We start from the raw sequence: 14584 nt of genomic DNA on the forward strand, positions 1-14584 counted from the left end.
CCAGGGCTGCTGTGTGATGCCCTGAGAGACAGGAGTCATATGCGTCAGTCTACAGTTCTAGTCCATAAGTCGGAGCTCTGCCCTCCAGTACAGGAAGATCAGCAATGTAATTCCTGGGAGGGATTGAGGGACTGGAGTGCCCTGCAGGATACTCATGCTTCAGTCAAATCTCAACAAGGCCAACTCGGCCCTGTAAATCGGATTATCCAAGCTCGTATTAAGCCAGTCATTAATCAGAATCACCTGGGAGACTATACTGTAGTGATCTGCCAATCCCATTCGGCGTCATAAGGGAATTGCTGGCAACTGTCAAAGGCAATACTGGTGCAGCCCTCTGACCAGAGAAAAGGACGAAAGATTGAGTTAAGGAAGGGTTGTAAACCACGGGGTGGGAATGGGGGTGGGGAGGATTTTGGAAAACATTTAGGAAACAATGCAGCACTGTCATCTTATAGAGGGCCACCCGCCAGAGGACGTGGTGTGGAAGATGCCCCAGCTTCATTTTAGCCACTACAATAGTCAAATTAAGGCTCTATGCCAGTTCAGAGAACAAGGAGATGTGCATTCCTAGGTACTGGAAGGCCAGATGATGTACAAGGAATGTGGATTGCCAGGAGCAGGCACTCTAATCACCCCGTATCAGGACTAGTAGCAATTGCGCTTTGTTGAGTTAGAGGCCTGAGGCCTGCTCATATATGCCCCGCAGTTCTAGGCAGTGGGGGCCCAAGGACTGTGGTTTGTCAAGGAAAACAGGACATAATCCACGTAAAGTGCAACTCTTTCCTCAGGACCACTGTCCCATGACTATCCCTGCACCTGACCCTCACAGGAGCCACATCAGGGGTTCAATAGCCAAGGCAAAGAGGATGGGGAGAGAGGGCAAGCTTGAGGGGTGCCTCTGCAAATAGGAAAGGGGAGGAGAATGACCCATTTATTTGGTGCTGAGCCATTGGTTGAGAGTACAAAAGCTTGGTAAGCATGCAAAGATAAGGTCCAAGACCCGCACGCTCTAGGACCATGCTCAGGAAACACCAAGTGAATCAAGTGTGTCAAAGTCCTTCTCAAAATCTTGTTGCCGTGTTCATGGACCCGCCAGGTTGCAGCCCTCTAGCATTGCCATGACTCTTCCAGGGAAATTTCTCTTATCACAGCTCCTGCCACTGCTAGCTGGAAATCAAGCTCCTCTTATGTCCCTGCAAGAGCCTAGTGCTCCAAGGCAAGGATTCGGGTCCCTACGGTCGTAATGTGTGCAAGCTTCTCTTTCTTCCTACCCCAGAGATATCCTTCACTAGACCCCTGATTATGGGTTTGCTGGCCACTCAGAGGGTGCCAGCAGAGTTCAGAGACCCATGGTTGGTTGTAAAGTAAGCCTGAAGGTCAGCTTCAACATAGAGCAGTTCTTATCAATCAAGTACCATGCATTAAGGTGCCACTTAGGCCTCTGAGTAGTCTCTGGGAATCCCAGGTGCAAAATAAGGGCCAGCTCTGGATTAGGGACAGCATTAAAATCTCTCCAATAATTGTGGTGCCCAGTGGGAAGCTCAAAATGATTGAGGTCTGGGAGGTCAGCGTGCGGGAGAGCAACTGGTTCGGCACTTAGACCGATAGAACATTGTATCATTTACCCTCAAGAAGCCCCTCGACCCCTATGTATCGTCCATGGGATTCTGTGCAAGTATTGGTCACCGACAAGAGGTAAGCCTTTGTGGAAAGAATCACCACACCTCAGGACCCCCAGGTAAAACCGGAGTGGTAAACGGTACAGGTACCATAGCGTCATGGAACGGGCAGTGCTCACCTTGTAGGTGGGTTTCCTGTAAATGAGGACAGCAGCTGGAAGTGCTTAGTGTACTGGAGTACAGCAGCACATTTAACACAGTCCAGCAGGCTGTTCACATTCCAGGGCAAAAATGATGGGCTCAGCGTAGGCAGACTAGTGTTAGAAAAGCTCTGTGGGGATTCACCAGTAATGTGGCAACCTGGGTGAAGGGGGCCCCAGTAGGTGTAAAAGCAAGTGAGGTGGCCTTGTCATCTGTGACTTGAAGACTGTAGAGCAAACCAAACATATTTCAACATAACTCCCTGTACCCCCAACTCCTGTCTTTCACATACTTCTACCCCTGAAGCATCTGTCGCCCTAAACTGAAGCGTAATATGTTTAAACAAATCGTAAAACTAAGCATAAAGTAAGGACCCCCTCTGATGAAGGATAATATATCAATTCCAATGCATGAGATTGTGTCCTATTTGATTGTTCCTACCTCCTAGAGGGGGCATTAACCACCAGCAGAAATGGCGGGAGCATATAGTTCAGCTTGGTGGGCCAGTCAGATGCTCAGCCTGGGTGCCAAAGAGCTCTAGCTTGCGATTCACCTGCTCCAAAAAATGGTCTGTGCCGGTGACCATCAGTTTTTATGTCAGAAACAGAGTAGTCTGGATGGCCACAGGGGCATGCTCAATACCCATGAGATTTCATTGTCTTTTTTGGGTAGTTTCAAGTTCGTGCCGAGAGAGCTCCTCTATCAGGAACATAGGTACCAGCGATGCTCGCCCCCTCCAGTCGCCCACTCCCAGGCCTGTTCAGGTGTCTTGAAGAAATGTATTTTGGAGTTGAAGATCACTTTTAATTTCACCAGAAAGATGAGCATATGTTAAATTTTGAGAGGACGAAGATGTTGTTTGACCTCATTGAAGGAACACCTATGCTGCTGGGCTGCCCAAGTGTAGATGGGAAAAATCATTATGTGTGAGTCTTGGAAGAGAAGGTGAGGCTGTCCTCTGGCCTCCCAGAGAATATTATCATTGTCATGGTGGTTAAAAATTCATGTGATGAGGGGCAAGCTGGAGCCCTAAGAGGGCCTCTCTGGGCCAGGGACTTGTGGGCTTGCTCCACGACAAACCACCAGAACAGTTTGTCCTCAGAGATCCAGGACTGCAGTGAACACCCAATAGCACTCTGTCAGAGGTTTCAGAACCCTCAGGGAACCTGACAAACTGGACATAATTTCTGTCTGACCTCTTTCCAGCATCTTTATTTAATGTTTTTAGTACCACTGTCCCCACTAGCAGATATGTTTTTTAAGAGTAGCTAAGTCATCTTCCGTAGAAGATACTTGCCTCCATGACCTGGCTAGCAACATTTGTGAGATCCTGTCATAGGAGAGAAACATCAACTTTCACTTGGTCCCACTTTCGTCTCCACTGCTTCCCTAGAGTCCTGGATTACCTTGAGAATCATGGCTAAGTTGGACTTCAAGGTTGCGCTGTGGTGCTTAAGGGTTGCCGATTGCCCTGGTCTTATTACAGGCTGCTGTCGTGTACTGGTCCATTTTCGTCCAGCATAAGTGGAGTGGGTCTATCCCTCCTCATTGCTGCATGGTGTGTGCCTGGAAGGCATACGTTCCATGGCCCACTTCCTCTGAGGGGGGGCAGCAGATCGTTCACCAGCAGGCCTCGGGCACATTGCACACGGTGGTCACTCACCATCCAGCGCACCCTGGAGTGATCTGGATGGGGACCACCGCTGCAGGCAGGGAGCATCTAGCTGAGTCACGTGATCAGTTCCCAGGCCCATACGCATCTTCCTGAATGACATTATTTAATCATGTCTTCCAAATGACTTTATTTAATCATTGATTAAGAAAAGTGATTAGGGATGAGTTGGTTTGTACCCATACAATTACATAATTTCCTGACCTCAAGCTTTGGCTTTCTTAATTGAATATAACTTAGGGGAAAGACATAAGGAATGAAATAAGTCTCAAATGGGATGTAAAGACTTTACTGAAGCTCCTTCCTTTTTTCAACTAAAATGTATGTGGTTCCTAAGTCTGAAGAGGAGTCTGTGCAATTTGAGGGAGGTAGCCAGAGGCCTTTTGACAAAAAATGCAAAGGAATGCCATTGAAAGGCTGATCTGAATTTTAATTAGATTGATTCTAGGCATGTGATTTGTGCTGGTCCTATTGGCCGGTAAAAGGGTTTGAGTGAAAATCAAAAACCTGAGAAACTGTTTGTTGGCTCCAACATATTTGATCTTCAATGGATGATTCACATAGCCAATTATTCATCTTGATAATTTTCCCAAAGGCTGAAGAAGGAAAGACTATTACTGTTCCAGAATTGCTGATTTGGGAGTATGTAGAATGCTCATTGAACATAATTTGGCTCTTAAAATTAATATGAGAGCTATGCAGGTGCCTGAAATAGTCCGGATTGTTGACATATTCCATTGACTTTAGGGCCTGTAAGAGAGACTTCTTTAGCTTCACTGAATTCATGTCAATTGGGGTGCTAGACCAATATTGTTAATATCTCAGTTTTGTCATAGTCATTGTTACTCTTCATGTCAATAATGAAAGAGGTGAAGGATTCCACAACCATTTCAGACCAGGTACCTTGCATAATACTCAGTCCTGCATGCTAGTGAAGATGTGAGTGTGTGCTGTCTAGCAGAGAATATGTACTAATTCTATGAATAGGCAACCTCTGAAGTTTACCATTCATTGAATCTGTGTTGTACACTGCAACCTGTATGCAACTTGCCAGTGTTTTGAAGAAATAAACACACTTCCCCTTGTTTGCAGTACCTTCAATTAGACAATGGTTTGTGAAGGAAGGACCTGTTTGGTTGACCTTCCTTAACTGAAGCCAGTGATGACAAGCTGGTTCATCCTTTTGTTCCTCTGCTGTGGTGGGAGTGTAGTAGTAACAGCAGGATTAGAGGTGACTGGTGAGATGCCCTGCTTGTTACTCCATTGCCTCCTGGGTTTAAAGGGCCTGCATGCATTTTCTTCCACCTTGTTGATCTGATTAGACAAAGGGAGATGCCAAGGAAGCTGAGCCATGGGTGTTGGTTCTCTCAGTACTTCTTGCTCCCTGGATGGCACCACAAGAGACGCTTTACTACTCGGTGTGTGCCTTCTGCACAATGTCTTAGTGAGAACTGATCTGGCAGCAGTCCTGGAGGTCTGATGCCCCATTCTTCTGGTTTGTGGCATAATGGCCAATGATGTGACCACTGAAACAGTTATTGTGGCTTGGAATCTAACCTTTGTGCACTGGCAGACAGACAAAACAATTTGCAAGAGAATTAATTAAGCCTTGAGAAGAGAGAGCTAACAATGAATCAGAAAGACCCCCTTCTCAGATGGAATTGGATGAAAATGAACTCTTGCTTGCGGAGAATATATTACTTGACGCTGATAGTGACGCCTTCACATAGTGCCACTGATAATGCAAACATTGCTCTAACTCTAAACAAAGGCAGCCATTTTAAAAGTAATAATAAAATAAATAGGCTAAGACAGAGCAGGATAAGTAGGTTAAACATCACTAGGCGACGGGGACACAGGCCTTCAAGCCAGAAGGCTAAGCTAAACTCCTAATTCCCAATAAAACTGAATAGGATCCACTACACCATCCCCATTGCCGAAACAAAGATGACATCATAATGATGACGCCATAAAAGGTGAGTCCACATTAAAATACTCTGAACTACAAATATGTAAAATCTTATTAAAAACTAGCTAAAAACATATAAAAAAACAAAAATGTCAACCATGGCAAGCACAGTAGGCTAAAGTAGATCTAATTTAAGAAGGCAATTTGTCATACACTTTTAAAAATTTGGAATAAAGCCAATGGTCAAATTAGTTAACAATAATCATGATCTTGAGAATGTCTCAGAAATCATTGAAAGGAAGTGCATCCAAGAAGGACTCCAGATCGTCAATATCAGATTGATGACAGGGTTGGCAGATGTATCCATGGAGCAGAAGTGCGCAGAAGCCTTAAGCGCAGGATCACCTGTGAAGGCAGCACCATCCAAAGTGCCTGAAGCGCAGGATCACCTGTGAAGGCAGCACCTTCCAAAGTGCCTGAAGGAGCCAAATAGTTGACAAAGGGTGGCTCATAGGTGGCCTTGTGAATCAGCCTCAGTCTCATGGAGCACGACCGTGAATTAACCTTCACCGGGAACACCAGCAGTTCTCTGTCCATAGGAGGCACCTGCAGAACAGCGAGGTACACCAACAGTAGACACTTGAAGAGGCACCAGAAGCAATTAAAGAAAGATTGGACGCACCATAGGACTGGTACGAATGACAATGACCAATCATGCTCTAATTCTTCCATCAACAGAGCACCAAAGAATTGCACCATGCGGTCATGGCACAATGGGGCTGGTGGTAGTAGCTCCATTAATCCGCTTAGCTGAGAAGAGACAACCACTGTGTATTAGAAGCAACAGCAGCAGTATCCTGCCAATCAGTGCCAAACTCACCGGAAAGCTGCCAAATACACTTGAGAAGAGTGAATGGATAGCGAAGGGGATGACTCCAAAGACAATATGGAAGATGGACACGAAACCTGCCCTACCATCCTTAAAGAAGTGCACAACCCCCATAGTGCTTGAGGCATTAAATATTCTGGAAACCAGCTCTTCAAAGTGCTTTGGGAAGTTGGTATTTAATAGGGATTGGATCTCAGCTGATGACCTTTCTGTCTGGAGAACATACGTCTGTCTGGCCGATGTCAACGTCACTCGTTTTTGTAACAGTAGCGCCTTTAGTCTGCTCAGCTTGTAATAATTTACATTAGTAGTATCAATGTGAGGCCACATTTCTGCTACTTTTATCTCTTGTGTGGGGGGGGAATAGAACACATCCACAACAAGTTACAATTTGAGAGACAGAAAATGCAACAGCTCTGTTCTTTCAGGACCACTTAACTTCCATTCAAAAGTAGATGAAATGCTGGACGAATCAAAGGGATGGGAGTACCCTTCAATAAGTATGCCAAGATCATGACCACCGCATTGCAAAAGCCAGGAAGTGACACCTGTTTGCAAATCATTGAATGTCTAACAGTAGTCTCTTATTCCCCTCTGCTCAAAAAGACCTCTGTTTTGCCATTCAGACACTTATACTTGAAAGGCAATTCCCACTCTTCTTAAATAAAGCTATCTCTAAGCCGCTCATATCTGCCTACAGCAAAATGTCTCAAACATTTACTGAAATGAAAGGTGGAGATTGGCAGATTTATAAAGCAATGTATAACCCATACTGTTGAAAGCATTTCTGCTACTGTGAAAGACAGCTTTTCAAACTTTTCTATATTAAGCATGGTGTAACTGGCTTCCTTTTCAGCCATTATCTATTGCTCCCGGACAAACTAAAAGCAGGGAACAAGTCACTACTGTTTAATTATTTCAATGGGATGCAGCCATGTTTCAGAATCTATAATTTCCAAACTAACTGCATAATGGAACACAGTTGACTTTGTCCATGCTGTAAAGGGACATCATTCTGAATGATGTCAATCACAGAAGACACTATGGGGGTCATTATGACATTGGCGATGAGTGTTAAAGTGGTGGAAATACCTCCAACAGGTTTGCAGTAAATACCACCAAATTATGACCATGGCAGCGATACCTCCCATAGACAGCCAATGTACCACACCACCAGCCAGGGCTTTAACATCACTGACCACAGTGGTAGCCATTAACAGCCAGGCAGAAGCCATGGTACCGCCCACCATGTTATGACATAGTAAACTGCCAGGATTTCCGGAGCGGTACCAATGTCATTAAAAGCCTGACGGAAACACGGCACAGAAGACGAAAGACTCACCTTCAGAGACACAGAGGAGTCCGCCACCGCCATAGAACCAGAACTTCAAGTCTGACCGATGCTCTTCTAAGCCATGGCCCTCCTGGAACAACCACCTAGCATACAAGGGAGGGATGGAGCAAAAGGAGAGTGCCACACACACGCACAAAACACACCATACACACAGACACCATACACAGAACCAGCTTCAGACTAAAGCTAACATTACAGGACCCACGTAAAATTAAAACAAGGATCACATTAAGAAATAACGAACACTGTAATTTGATGCCAACAGCCACCATATTGTCTATTCGAATGCAAATGCAGGCCTCAATGTCCAGAATGGGCCAATGGCCAGTCCAGAGTACAAAAGGGTCACATGGCAACAGGGCAAAGTCCAAGGCAAAACTTGACTACTGACTTAATCCAGGATCCACTGTGCAGTGGCATAATGTTGGAAATGGGCAGGTACCTCAAGTGGGGAGGGGGGCTGTGGGGGTACCTCAGCTGAAGTGGGGAACATGCCTTGTAAGGAGTGAGCCCTCCCAAGGACCGTCTTGAAAGACTATTCAGTGCTGTCAGGACCCCATATAGGTGATGAAGCCAACTACGGCCTGAACCCATTACTCTCGCTGTTAAGGACTGCTTTAGATCTCGATTCTTCCTCTGCACTACCAAATTACCCTCAGGATGGTAGGGTGAGGAGTAATGGAGTTCAACATCCATCGTTCTCATGGTGTCCCTGTATGCCTTAGAGGCAAAGGCAGGGCCCTGGCCTGAATGGAATGCTGCAACTCATATGTACCAATAGATATCAGCAAGTCTTTCATAACAGTTCGAGTGTCAGCTGACCGCTGTGGCCATACCCACAGGAATCTAGTACAAAAATCTACAGCGAATAAGATATATTTGTATGCAGCATCAGGTTGTAAGGGACCACAATAGTCCAGGTACACATATTGTAGTGGTGGCCTATTGGACACTAAGAGGGATGTCTGCGGTGGGCGTTTGATGTTTGATCCCTTGATTTTCTGGCAAATGTCACAGCAAAGGACATATTGCTTTGTCTGTTTGTATAGACCTGGCCACCAGAAGCGTCTCTATAAAAGTGTTATTGTGGCCGCAATACCAGCATGAGCAGATGTGACACCCTCATGCGGTGCCTTGATGAGATCTAATCTCTGGTCCTGGTTGGGGATCACACAATCTCCAACCCCAGGAATTGCTGCAAAGGCAACATTCTGTGCACTGATGTTGTATGAATATTTAGAAGGGTATGCTTTTGGAAGAGGCTTGCCTTCAGCCGATGCTTTCACGGCAGCCAGAATTTCACGATCTAATCTCCTGTCAGGACGAGTCACTGTAGCAACAGAAACGTAGCTAATGTGGATTTGGCCCCTTCATCAGCCAAGGTATTTACAATAACGTGTACTGCTACACGTTGGTGATCCAATGTATGGACTACATGAGTGTCTGGTAGCTTATCCTTAAAATCAGCCACGCTCCCCCACAGAGTTCTGTGTTCTATGATGTTCCCCTTTGAGTCTCTGAACCCGTTCAACTGCCAATTATTTAGATAATCATTGTCGAGCTGAACATAGTAGTACATATCACACAAAATTTATGTGAGCTGTTCTGGATCGATACGTTCCAGTGCCAAGATGAGGGCTTTAAGTACAGCCAATTGTGCTGTGCAGTCCCCCAGTGTCTGCGTGTATGTATTGTGAGGGTGGAATACACCATCCTTCATCACTCCGCTCACGAGTATAGATGTGTTGTACTTACAGCTGGTTGTGCTGAACCATCAGTGTAAATGACAGTGTGGTATCTGTCAAGTAGCAAGATGTTAAGAGGTGTGGGGTATTTCTGTTCGTATTGGAGAAATTCTTGTGTAATCAACATCTGTGACAGTCAGGGAGGTTGCCCTTAAATCCAACATGGATGTAATGCTTTAGCTTTAGGAACGCTAGCTTTAGTGACGGCCTCTAAGGCGGGCACTGGGGTAACAACAATAATGCATTTCCTTTGCAAAAGTGGCCTCTCCTTGATGACAGCCATCTGTACAGCAGTCAGAATTTGTTCTATGGGTGCAAACCGTTTTTCTGCATTGGAATATAAATGTGATTTATATGCTATGGGCACCGTGTCACCCTCATTAAAGGTATCATAGTTGAACCCAATGGCACCAGCAATTATTCTGATGAACAAATTTGTTTTGTTGTCAGGTGTGTAACTGTTTTGCTACTAGCATGTCTTTCTGCAATCCTCTAAGGATGCACATGTGTTCAACTGTCCAGTGTCTACTTGAGAAATCTGGGTAAATTAAATCATAGAGTGGCTTGATGTGTTGTGCATAATAAGGAATGTACGTTCTGCCAAGGTTAAAGAAACCAAGTAAAGACTGCAGTTTCTTGATGGTATTTGGTGGTAATATTCTAGTACATTTTTCAAGTGCGGGGCCAGGCTCTTGCCCTCATTTGTAGCTCATATTCCCAGGAATAATACACTGAGAAAGGCTATTTTGGTTTTCTTGAAATTGAATTTGTAGGCAAGGGCTGCGAATCATAGAACACCCCGTTCGACCCTGGCAAGATGATTGTTGAGGTCGTCATCTGTGAGATAGATGTCATCCACATAGGACAACACCTCAGGATCAATGTCATGCAATATTGATGTTACACAGGCTTAGAACAACCTTGGGCTGATCTTGTAGCCTTGGGGCAAATAATAGAAGCATTTTTGTGAGCCAAATGAGAACACTCTCAGGTCACAACTTTCATGTGCTCAGTTCTGGCTAAAAAAAACTGTTGTAAATATCCAAGGCTGTTTTGTATTTTTTACGCAGTATGTTGTTAATTAGTGGGAGCTGTGTGAAGTTTCAATTGCATAAGTGCATGTGTGATTAAATGTCCATAGTCTAAGACTATTCTATGTGAATGGTCTGGTTTTGCAACGGGGAATAATGGATTATTCATTGCAGTGACCCAGGGCTTTATTACTCCCTGGTATTCAAGGTGAGTGACGCTCTCCCTCCCTGGAGCTTTAGCGTCATGTTTAACAGGATATTAGGGCTGACATTGAGATGTAGACCTAATAGGTATTACATTGTAGGGGGAATATCTATCTCTATGTGGTTGCGGTATAGCACAGGTGCTTGCACCAAAGCCCAGTCAACAGCGAAGGCTTCTTTACCTCTTGGGGAACAAGATCTGAGGAAGAAGGCAAAATGACATCTTCCCCATGTGGAAGCTTACAGACCTGTTCAGTTGGCCAGTCTCTTTCTGTCACTAAGAAATCACAATTAAGTTCATCCCAAAAAAGTACACTAATGATGCGCTCTGTGTCTCACTCAATTTGGATATTTACATCATAAACCCTGTCGGGTGGGAAAAGGCACCCATCCGCAGTCTCGACTGCAAGAAAGTAATTAGTTGCTATCGCATCCAGGTGATCTTTCAGACTCTGGCGACATATCGCGACTTCTGCTGTGCTGTCCTGCAGGGTCACTGCCCACATCTTGTTCTTCAGCAATGTCTCAGGTTTGCTGGCATGTTTAATTGAAATAGCTGCCACCTTTTCTTTTTAAACTGTGGCTTTTGTTGTGGGGATGTATCCTATTTCTTCTCTGAGGATCGCTGAAAGTCCTTCTTCGGTTTCACGTACTCAGGACATTGCTCTGGCTGGCCCACTCTCTCTCTACATCTGTCCGATGCATCATGAATGGAACAAGAGGAAATTAAATCAGTATATCTGTCAGAAGCCTTTGAATTTTCTCTATTTCGGAGTTTAAATCTCCTTTCAGAGTTCTCCATATGTGGAGAATCTGCTCTCTGACTTCTTCTGTTTTTATTTCATTTTTGTTTACCCCAGTGCTTTTCACAGCCATCTTGTGCTTGGTTAGTACCTTCCTTAAGGGTGGTACTCTGAAAGTCAGTTTTTTTTGGCTTGACTCTCAAACTATCCCATCCCATACTAGCGTAGGTGTCAGAAATAAATTTTGGCAGTTGACACTCCTATTTCAAGTGTGGGATCTTGCGGAGCCTCTGGTGCATAGCCAATGCTAACACTTCCTTTTATTGTTACCCAGTATAATTGAGGAAACTATGTCAAAATTATGCATCAATTTAATCCCCATATCTAGGGCTGGAGCAGCCCTGTGGTCATTTTGAATTGTTTTAACACTACAGGTAAAATGGCAAGGGTCGGGGTACCATGTGTGGTATTGTATATTGCAGCGAAGACTGTAGTCCATGTGGTGCAGTCATCCACTGAGGGAACCATTCTGAATGGCAAGCACGTTGTGAGAATTCTATATTTTTCTTGTGGTCCCGTATGGGGAAGTACAGCCTCCAGCTGATTAGTTTTTTGTGTATCCAGAGCAGGATTTTCTCTAGTTATATGGGCAGCTTGTCCATGATAGAATGTACTGTTTGTGGGTTAAACCCAGTAACACCCAATTGGTTTCCAACTGGTGCTGGGTGAGCTGGTGTTGTGTTCAAAGTTCGCAATACGAACTGAACAATTTGTCTATATACTGTTACTAGCTCATTGTAAAGATTGTGCAGATCTGCTGCCTGCATGTTTTGTACACTTGGGTGTGATGTATACATGGTAAACATTGGCCATGTTTGTCCATCATTACTTCAGGAACCTAAACTATTGGGTTGTATTAGGTGTGCTAGAGCACCATTAAATCAGTTCTGGTGTTCTTGATAGGTAATCGGTATTTCAAGATACCGGTATGCTTGGTACCGTTCTGGTACGTTCGCTATTTCATATGTGTGAAATGTGTATGTTGTAGAGACTTACTCAGGAAAGGTGACCCAGGAATAGAATATTTCTGCTTGGTAACCTTCATTTGCTTCCACCTTGAAGGTAACATCCCCGCCATCTTCTTTCAGGCCTTGCACTATTAGATGCATTTTCTGGAATGTGTACGTTATTCGCCATGTTGGATAATGGGAAAAGAGAAGTACCACCAAATGGGGAGAAGTCCTTTTAAAAGTTCAAGCTTGAACAATCCACAGCCTAGTTAGGTGCTCCCTATTCAACTGAGGAGGATTATCCCAAGATCACAGACGTCTCTGTATATTGGTACTTAGGGTACCTGTTGTGTGTGAGATAGAGATACTCCGGATATCCATAAATTAGTGCCAAAACAACAACGTTGATGGTGCCATGTCGTAATTGGTCTCTCGCTCCTAGGCGAGACTGCTGGTTTAGGGATTACAGCACATTTGTTTGTAGGCCACTGAGCCAATCCTACAACAAATTGCAACTGTTGGCCCAAGTTTTACTAAAGAGGGGGGTCCAAAGAAACCACAAAACTCCCTGTGTATGAATACCTATTGATATTTATAAGGCGTAGGAACTTCACCAGAGGACATTGGACCCTAGTCCTCCATGGGAAAACGTAAGTCAAAAAGATGGAGAGGTGCCACTATGTAAATCTGATTATACTTCTTCGAGTCCGTTTTATCTAATGACATTTGGATTTCATCAAACAGGACTAACGTCAATATTAGTGTTGCTCCAAATCCAGTTTATTTATTTGAGAAATGCAAAAAGTACGAAGTAGAAATGTAGATACTCATAGGTCCAAAGGGATATAAATTAGGCCAGCCAACACATGTTTCGCCCCACAGGCGCGTAGGCCAGGGCTTTCTCAAGGCTGGGAAAGAAAAAGAAATGTCATGAGACTAGATGGTATGATGAAGTCAAGTGTAGATATGTTGAAATGGGTAACGGGAAGCCAAAAGGTTGTGCAAAGAAATTGTGCAAAGGAAATCCCAAGAGATCGAGGAATAGGAACCTAAGGTCAATAGAAAAGAGTCATGCTGTCCAAAAATAGGGTTTATCAAGTCCAAAAAGATCAGGGATAGGCCTGTGCCAGGTGATAAAAGGAATGATGAGAGAACAAGTGGAACGGTATAGATATTCAAGAATTAAATCTGTATGATGGTAGCAACATATTACAGATATCCTTAAGGGTACATGAAGAGAAGCAAGTAACCATGTAAAGAGATAACCTAAGTTGACTAAATTGTAGTGGAAGGCATGCAGGTAGAAAAAACGATTTAGCATTGTGATAAGAGGAAAAATGTGAAAATTGTGAATGGGGATGAAGGTTATAACTATATTTAGGAAACACAAAAAAACATACCATTTATAGTAAGTAGTGTTCTAAAGGTTATTGACAATCAATCATGTAGATATTAGGTCAGCTGTTAGCCTGAAAACATAAGTATATTATATAACACCTTTTGTCTGTAGAAATAGATTGAATAGAAAATAATAATCAGAAGGTAGCTTCTTAGAAAGAAAACAACATGGCTAAGGTAATGTTTACATACTAACAGGATGTCCAATAATAACAAAACATTACAGTATTATAAGTACGTGTCATAATTCAGAAGAAATGGATTGAGTTGATATAAGGAGGAAGAACAGAAGGTATTGGTATATTTGTGATTTCCAAAACACCAGAGAAGAATGCCCTAAGTTATGTACAAGGGGATACATCATATTAAAAGGCTAATTAAAATTTATATCCATTTTAAATATATTAGATCTCGTCGGAAAAGTTAGTTATGAGAACTGGACAGAAGTGGTGATGTGCTTTTTAATCTAAAAATGAAAACGGTGTAATAGCACTCACCCGTTTTTTATTGGTGTTGAAAATACAGTGAGAAGGTATTACTATCCGTCACCTGCAATAATGTTAGAAATGGAGGCAGCGCGCCGGTTTGCCTTAGCGTCTTTATGCGCGACCGGGGAGTAGTTTCAGTGGTCCTACCTCGATGTAAACTATCGGGTATGGACAAAAAGAAAGGACTCTAATTCTACATTTGCGCTGGAGGAGAGCACGAAAAATCAGCGGCGTCATCTTGGGGGTACCCAATGAAGGCAGCGGTCTGTTTTTTAGATCCAATTGACTAGGGTAACTAAGAAATTAAAGAAATTATAATAG

This window comes from Pleurodeles waltl, chromosome 3_1 (genome assembly GCF_031143425.1).
Source record: "Pleurodeles waltl isolate 20211129_DDA chromosome 3_1, aPleWal1.hap1.20221129, whole genome shotgun sequence".
NCBI lineage: Eukaryota > Metazoa > Chordata > Amphibia > Caudata > Salamandridae > Pleurodeles > Pleurodeles waltl.